General features: G+C 44.3%; 1 protein-coding gene across 1 annotated transcript in view; it reads right to left on the minus strand.

The window, feature by feature from the left end:
- The window catches only part of LOC147693227 (TRPM8 channel-associated factor homolog), a 63878-nt gene extending 56660 nt beyond the window's left edge, over positions 1-7218 (minus strand). Inside the window, exon 1 of the mRNA XM_086933633.1 lies at positions 7051-7218. The gene's annotated coding sequence lies outside the window, so the exon portion shown is untranslated. The remainder of the gene's footprint in view (positions 1-7050) is intronic.
- Between the last annotated feature and the right edge of the window lie 703 nt (positions 7219-7921).

Consider the following 7921-nt stretch of genomic DNA (forward strand, 5'->3'; position numbering starts at 1 on the left):
TGGGTGCCATGGTTATGTGTTGTGCCATCTGTGAACTGCTATTTTTAAAATGGGTGCCATGGTTATGTGTTGTGCCATCTGTGAACTGCTATTTTTAAAATGGGTGCTATGGTTATGTGTTGTGCCATCTGACTGCAGTGGGTTAGCAGTCTAGTTGTCTGGTACCCAGCAATCTCAGTATTTGGAGGGAAAGCCTGGCACCCAGGGTGCTCTACTCCTCCCCCTGAGCCAGTTCGCCAGAGAATTTGAGAAGCTTCTGGCACTGTCTGGGAGGTGAGGTGAGGGGGAAATAAATAAGCGGGATGTGCCACCATGTGCTGAGACAGAGCAGGGACAGGAACGTGAGGGGACCTGCTGCCAGCGGATACCGCCACTTTGTGCCTTTATGGCCAACATCATCTGGAGGTGGGATAGTAAGGTGAAAGATGCCTTTGAGGGCATCAAAAACTCCATACTGAGGGTTTGCCACCATGGCATACTTTAACCCCCGCCAGAAGATCGAGCTGCTTGTTGATGCAAAACCAGTGGGACTCAGAGAAGTGCTAATGCAGGAAGGGGCATATTTACAAGAAATGACACATCGATGCGCCAAGGCAGCAATGCATCAAAATGTCTTGTGCATGCGTGAAAAATCCTTATGACACCATGGATGTGCTGTAGATAATATACAAGGCTCCATGACGCAAGGTCCCAAGCATTCATCAGAAATTCTGACGTATCCGTGGGAATGATGCCACAAACCATCGGGCCCAAAAAAGGTGCAGTCATGTAGTTGGTCATAAAATTGGCTCCATTACAGCAGTGCATTAAAAAAAAAGAGGTGATGCATTGGTTTGATTGAGCAAAGTAGCCTACTAGACGGGGACTAATGTAATGGAGTGTCAAGTGGTGAAAAACTCTTCTTGCAGTCTATTAAATTGGTTCTGGATGTCACATTTACAAGTGGGCATAATGTACTTATGTGTACCACTATGCCTACATACGTGTGACATAAGTTGTTAGTGGTGTGTAATGGGTGATTTTCTATGTTACCTACCTTATGTGTGTACTTACCTATTGAGAGGATGAGACTTATTGCAGATTTAACTGTTTCAAGTCACTTCAGCTGGTCAAATGTATCTGAAACAGCCAATACAGCATTCCTATGCCTGGGTTTTAGAGGCATGGGTATTTTGACTCTTCTGAAGCTCAGCAACACACCTCCTGAAGACGTGTCACTTTGGGAAAAAACATAAATACCAGTGCATCAGGTTTATGGGGGATTTTAAGTGGGAACGCCTACTTTCCTAATATTAAAACTAACGCAACACAGCCAATTCCGAGGAAGGTAAAAACTGACACAGGCCGGTGAAAAGTGATATCTGCTTAGATGCGTCATCTTGTAAATATGGAGCAAAGAAAGCGCTGCTGTTGCATTTAAAAGAAATTATGCACTGGTGGCGTAGGTTCCTTGTAAACAAGTCCTTATGCGTCTCATGGCATGTGGTTTTCAATCGCTTACAAGTAGTCACTGATCACAAGCCAATTACTCCCCTCACACCCTTCGCTGCTGTGGATTGAGAGGTGTGCAGTGCAGCTCCAGCAGACAACCGTCACGGTCATTTACTGCTATGGGGTGGGGAACCTGGACAACTATCTGCTAAGAGATGCTCACCTGAGGAATAGTGATGGGGAAGGGCTGAGGCGTTAATCCACAACTTTTCTCAGGAAGCATGCCCAAAAGCAATGACCCTCAAAGAAACCGCACAGCAATGCGGGAGGATGCCTGCCTGCAGACGGCACTACACGCTCTGCAGCACCACCAGAGGAAGCACTTCCTGGACAACACCAATCCCTGGAGCACAACAGAGAGGTTAATCATATCACAACTGTGGAGAGTTGGGGATGAGCTCCACTGCACCGGGGACAACCTCATGCTCCGTAGTCAGCAGGTAGTAGTGCCACTGATGGTGTGGAGTAGCACCATCGAGTCGGGCCATCAGGGACACCAGGGAGTGGCCAAGAAGAAGGAAAGACTCAGAGAAAAGGTCTGGTTCCCAGGGATGGACACGGACATCGACAACAAACCCGAGCTTTCTAATGTCAAATTACATATATATGAATTGAAATATTTATGTGTACCAGCATCTTCAATTTTTTAATCTGTTACATTTGAACAGCTGAATAGGAAGATTTTATTAATGATTTTAACTCACTATGTAAACATATATCCTGTATATTTATTGCAAGGTTTTTAAGTAACCAAGCAATTGTTTAAACTAAACTCAAACTCAAACCCATGTCAAATTACAGGGAGTGGGAAACAGTGCTTGCATTCTTATCAAACACCCCTGTCTAAGCCCACGGACCAACTGCAGTGCTGTCTTTGGGAGCTTCCATGATGGGCAGGTGACACTGGTGCTAGTGGACGGCTACTTCTATCTGGTGTGGGAAGATTCCAGCCTTGGCAGTTGGTCTGGTCAGCTGTGAGGTTATACTGCTCTGCTGTCTTCTTCTATCTACCGTAATAAATATATCTTAATAACCTGAAGACGTGTCCTGCTGCCTACCTAATTTATTTACAACAGTACACATAGTGTTGTGGTGTGGGGCGTGTGGCGATAGGCTCTTGGAAAGTTACAGACCCCACTCAGGTTGTCACTTTGGTCTACACTGATCTGTAGGGTCTTGTTTAATGTCCTCATGAACCTTTCTATTTCACCATTTGACTGTGGACATTAGAGTGTGATCTTGTGGTGGATTTCCAGGGCCTCCAGGTACTCCTTGAACTCAAAGCCCTGAAAGGGCAGGACTTTGTCAGATTTTGTCTTCACAGGGAGGTTAAAGAGTAGCAAAGACCTTATCGAAGATGGACTTCACGTTGTGGAATGACGTTGAGGGTGTCATCTCCACAACCAGTTAATATACAGTAGAACATGGTTTTAAAATAACACTTTGGCTGTCAATTTGAGAAGAAACCTTCGCATGCAGCAATGGTGGTAGCAAAATTGTATCGTGAATCGTTAGGTACACCACCAGCACTTAAGTATGATTTCAATCGATAGGTGTCCATACTACATTCTTATTGTTTCAGAGCGGGGCTCCCTTCCCAGGTTAAGGTGGGTTAGCTTGTCCTACAATTTTGGATGAATAGACAACATAGGAGTACCTTGTTGGACTCCACAGTGATGTAGGACTAATTAGTCATTATAAGTCTTTATCATGTTGGGATTTACACACCTTTTTGATTTGTTGCTATTTTTCTATGTCTCATTCTTACACACAACGTTCTAGTAATACCGAATCAAACTCAGGATTACTGGTTGTGTATCAATGTTTGTCTTATCTTTTCTTCACTATTTTTCAGCAGCAGCGTTGTTTGCCCTTTGGTCCTGATGAAAGCGTATATACTTTTATAGATTTCAAAGGATAGAAAATGTTGACCTCTCTATACACCTCAGCAGTTTAATTTGATACAGCTTTGCACCGCTTTTTTTATCATGCAAGTTCGGAAGAACTAATAAAGAATCTTTTCATCCTCACCAGGCAGTTTTAACTCACTTTCACTTACTTATTGCGCTGCAACCTCTCATCACCTTACTGCTCACATATGGCATTTTAGCATCGGTAACAAACTTTGACAATTTACAAAAACATCCCAGACCTCCTACCTCACAGTGAGGGAGTTGTAACCCTCAGTTGGACTAGGTTTTCCCACTGGGAGGAGAAGCCCATATGATGAAGCATGCCAAATATGGTGGGTGAGGGCATTAGTCCTGAAAGGGATTGCTCCCCTCTTGGGGTTTGTTAGGGAGACGTACATTCACCTCTATCTTCCTTTCTCTCTTTTTTTTCCTATATTGATTTCAGGCTGCCTTAGACCCAAGAAGAATTTTGTGTTATGATTTTAATTTTAGTGGAATCACTTCCCGCAGGTCTCTAAACTCTATCCCTTGGATCCTCCTTCCGAGTTCTTTGTGTTATGAGGGTATTAAGGTTGTCAGGCTTCTTTGAGATAAAATAAAGGATTTATAAAGCAAAAACAACTTTTACAATTAAACACAGTTTAGAATTGTCACAGGTAGTAATGAAGGACACAACATTAGCACCTTGACAATTGCAACTTGATTTTAATGTACTCCACATCTTAAAAGTCAACTTCATTACAGTCAGTAAATTGAACTATGTGATTGGAGGGTTAATATTAAATGGAGGCAGTGGTACACCACACCGTATTCATATCTAATGAGGTCCCTAGAGGTTGACTTCAGGCAGAAAGCAAGGTGTTGCAATGCTATGTTAGGGGTCTGGTAAACTTTGCTAGACTACATGTTGTGTGAGGAAACAGTGCTGACACACATTACCCCCATCCAAGAGCTCATTAGAACTCCTTGTGAGCCCACTGTGCACCAACGCACTGCAAGACACGGCAAGGAGGGGCTCGATGATAAAGCATGCCACATGATGTGGACTTGATGATGAAGCATGCCACGTGATGTTGACACGATGATGAAGCATGCCACATGATGTACACTCAATGATGAAGCATGCCATGTGACGTGGGCTCGAGGATGAAGCATGCTGCATGCCCTGGGTTTGATGAAAAAACATGCCACAAGACTTGGATTCGATGATGAAGCATGCCACATGATGTGGACTCGAAGATGAAGCAAGCCACATGATGTGGACTCGAAGATGAAGCAAGCCACATGATGTGGACTCGAAGATGAAGCAAGCCACATGATGTGGACTCGAAGATAAAGCAAGCCACATGATGTGGACTCGAAGATGAAGCAAGCCACATGATGTGGACTTGATGATCAAGCGTGTCACATGATGTGGACGCGATGATCAAGCGTGCCACATGATGTGGACTTGATGATCAAGCGTGCCACATGATGTGGACTTGATGATGAAGCACGCCACATGATGTGCACTCAATGATGAAGCATGCCACGTGACGTGGACTCGATGATGAAACATGCCGCATGCCCTGGATTTGATGATGAAAAATGCCACAAGACTTGGATTCGATGATGAAGCATGCCACATGATGTGGACTCGAAGATGAAGCAAGCCACATGATGTGGACTTGATGATCAAGCGTGCCACATGATGTCGACTCGATGATCAAGCGTGCTACATGATGTGGACTCGATGATCAAGCGTGCCACATGATGTGGACTCGATGATGTAGCATGCCACATGACTTGGACTCAATAATGAAGCATGCCACATGATGTGGCACAGACAATTCAATATCTATCCTGTTAGGTTAGGTTATGGACTCATCAAGCTCATCACATTTTCATAGCAGTAAGTGCTTGTATGTGCTGCGTCATCTATACAAACTGTACTCAACTCATGCTTACACATAATTCCACACCTTTACACATTACATTTTGCACCCCAATAGTCCCCTTAGTCAATCAGCAACTAACACCCATCTCATCCATGCACACCGGAGCCTGAGACAAATCCAAGCAATGTATAAATGATACACATATATTAATTTAATTTGAAGCCTTCTGGAAAGCTCTTTGAGCCTAAGATGTGGTAAGAATGTGCTATGTAATTATCAGTATTCAGTGGAGGTTGCCCCATTTGAGTATACCAATAGTGATGGATGGAATGCTTGAATTAATCATAGCCACTGCCAATTTCTGTGCTGCATCTGAATTCATTGCTATTTTGTACACCGCGCCACCTCAATTCGAACACAGCCGTATGCAACTCCTTCTTGACTCTGCTCCAACAGGAATACTTCATCCCTAATCAAGATGCACCTGACTGATGAGCCCCAAACAGGGAGAAATGGGCCAAGGGGTGCTTGTGTTCCGGTTTAGGGAGGACCTGGCCTCGTATTTCAATATATGCGAATGAGTTACCACATCCTTCACGTTGTTGGTATGCAGGGGTTTGCGACCATTGATAATCACCATACAAAATCACAAATTGGAAGGGATGCAGAGAGAGTTACTGTAAGAGAGACAGAGTATCAGAGAAAGCGAGTATGCAGGTACCTGAGAGTTGCGCTCATTCAAGCATAGAAGTTACCCAAGACTAAGCAATGGAACTGGGACACCATAGGGGTCTTTTCCTGATCATGGGACCCCACAAAGAACCTTCGTATTTGGTAAGGGGAAGGTAAGATAAAATCCTCTGAGGCTCATTGGTCACTGAAGAGGGTTGAGAGCACCAGAAGAACACATGGGCTGAGGGGAGTGGAGAGCAGAGGGTATTAAGAGGCTGATGAAGTAGGAGAAATAATTGAGGGAAGTCTGATACATGAAGAGGATGGGTAAACTCAGAAATTCAAAGGGTTAAGAGTCGTGGAGCGAGTACGAGGGACGTGGTTGTGGACAACATGCAGAGAGGGGTCTAAAGAACAGGGCGTTGAGGGGCACAGGTCACATAACAAGGAAATATATTGTTAAGTGTGAGGAAGCAGAGGAGTATGAAATGTTAGGGATATGGGAGTGAGGATGAAAGTGTCACTGAACCCAGGACCACAGTTTGCAAGCCTCAGAAGTTGGGTACTTTTTAGCAAATGTATGTGGAAAATATGCTTTAAAATGCAAAGTTTGATCCCATATTTTCAAAATGTTTTCCTGGGGTGGACCCTCTCACCCCACACCCCTCCTGTAGACAGTCTCTAGGACCCACTTTGTTCACTCCCTCATTGACATTTGTGGGACAGTGCAAAGCTCCTCGCTTTCAAAGTTCACCAGGAGCCACTGTCAATTCAGCACAACATAACCCACCTCAAAATCATAAACTAACAAATGTCATGATCTTTACATTAACAGTGATCATTTATTAGTATGAGAATAGATGAGAACAGTAATAATGCCAATCGTCATTAATAAAATGCAAACAGCGTAATACTATTAGTACTAATACTTACAATGACACCAATACAAATAATGAAAAAGTAAAGTGACAATCTGTAGGAAACGCGTTAGAATAAGGCGGGTCATGGTAGAAATAAGATTATGTGAGCATAATTAGCGCCTAGTCCCAGTGGACACCCTTCTAGACTTCCCTCACTTTGGGTCACTTCAAACTCACCTGCTGGGGTGTGGAGAGTAAAGTGCCGGATGTGCAGTGGTCTGCAGTGTGGAGATAAGACTCAGGCTTCTTGTGAGCAGAGTGTGAACTGCTGTGTGGGGTGGAGGTCTGTGAGGGAAGACCTGTGGTGTGCAGTGGTGGTCAGTATGGAGCTGCTAGGTGTGCAGTGGTGGTTAGTGTGGAGTTGTGACATTTATAGTCGGAGTAAAGGATGTTGAGCAGCTGCTTAGGCTCAGAGAACATCACGTTGTCACCCCCCTCCCACAGCCCTCCCCATGGCATCTATTTGCAGCAATAAAAGGACAGGCCATGTTTGTTTTAGCATCTGAGTTCCAAACTGAAGCTGGCAGTGAGTGACATGCATCTTCGTGGCAGCAAGCAGCTGCCAACAGCTTGGAGAGCCAGAGGGAGTCCATAGCAGTTTTTTTTTCTAGAAACCCTAATACCAAGAAGTTGTAAAACCACTGGCGTCCCTCGTGGGCATCACCTGTTCACGCAGGGCACGTCATAGGGCTGTTGCTGGGCTCCACCACCTCATACCAATGTCAAGTCTGACAATGGACTAAGGAAGAGGGGTGTAAACACATTGCTTTCCTTTCTAAGTGTCTCTTCTGATGTGTCTTTTTTGCATGCTGGTTTCTTTATCCAAGGAGTGTGTAGTGAGGAGGTCCACGCAGGAAGGTTGTAAATAAAGATGATTTATTTAAGCAAGTAACAAGTAGTATAGTTCTAGACCACAGGGTGTTAATATTCACCCAGTGGCATTGAGGTGCTAATGTTCAAATCTGAGAGGCTTTCTTTGACCTCTCACCCACATGGTCTGTTTATCCCTTGGTTGTCTACATCAGCTGTAATTGGTTTGTCCACCATC

Source organism: Lissotriton vulgaris, chromosome 8, assembly GCF_964263255.1.
Source record: "Lissotriton vulgaris chromosome 8, aLisVul1.2, whole genome shotgun sequence".
Lineage (NCBI taxonomy): Eukaryota > Metazoa > Chordata > Amphibia > Caudata > Salamandridae > Lissotriton > Lissotriton vulgaris.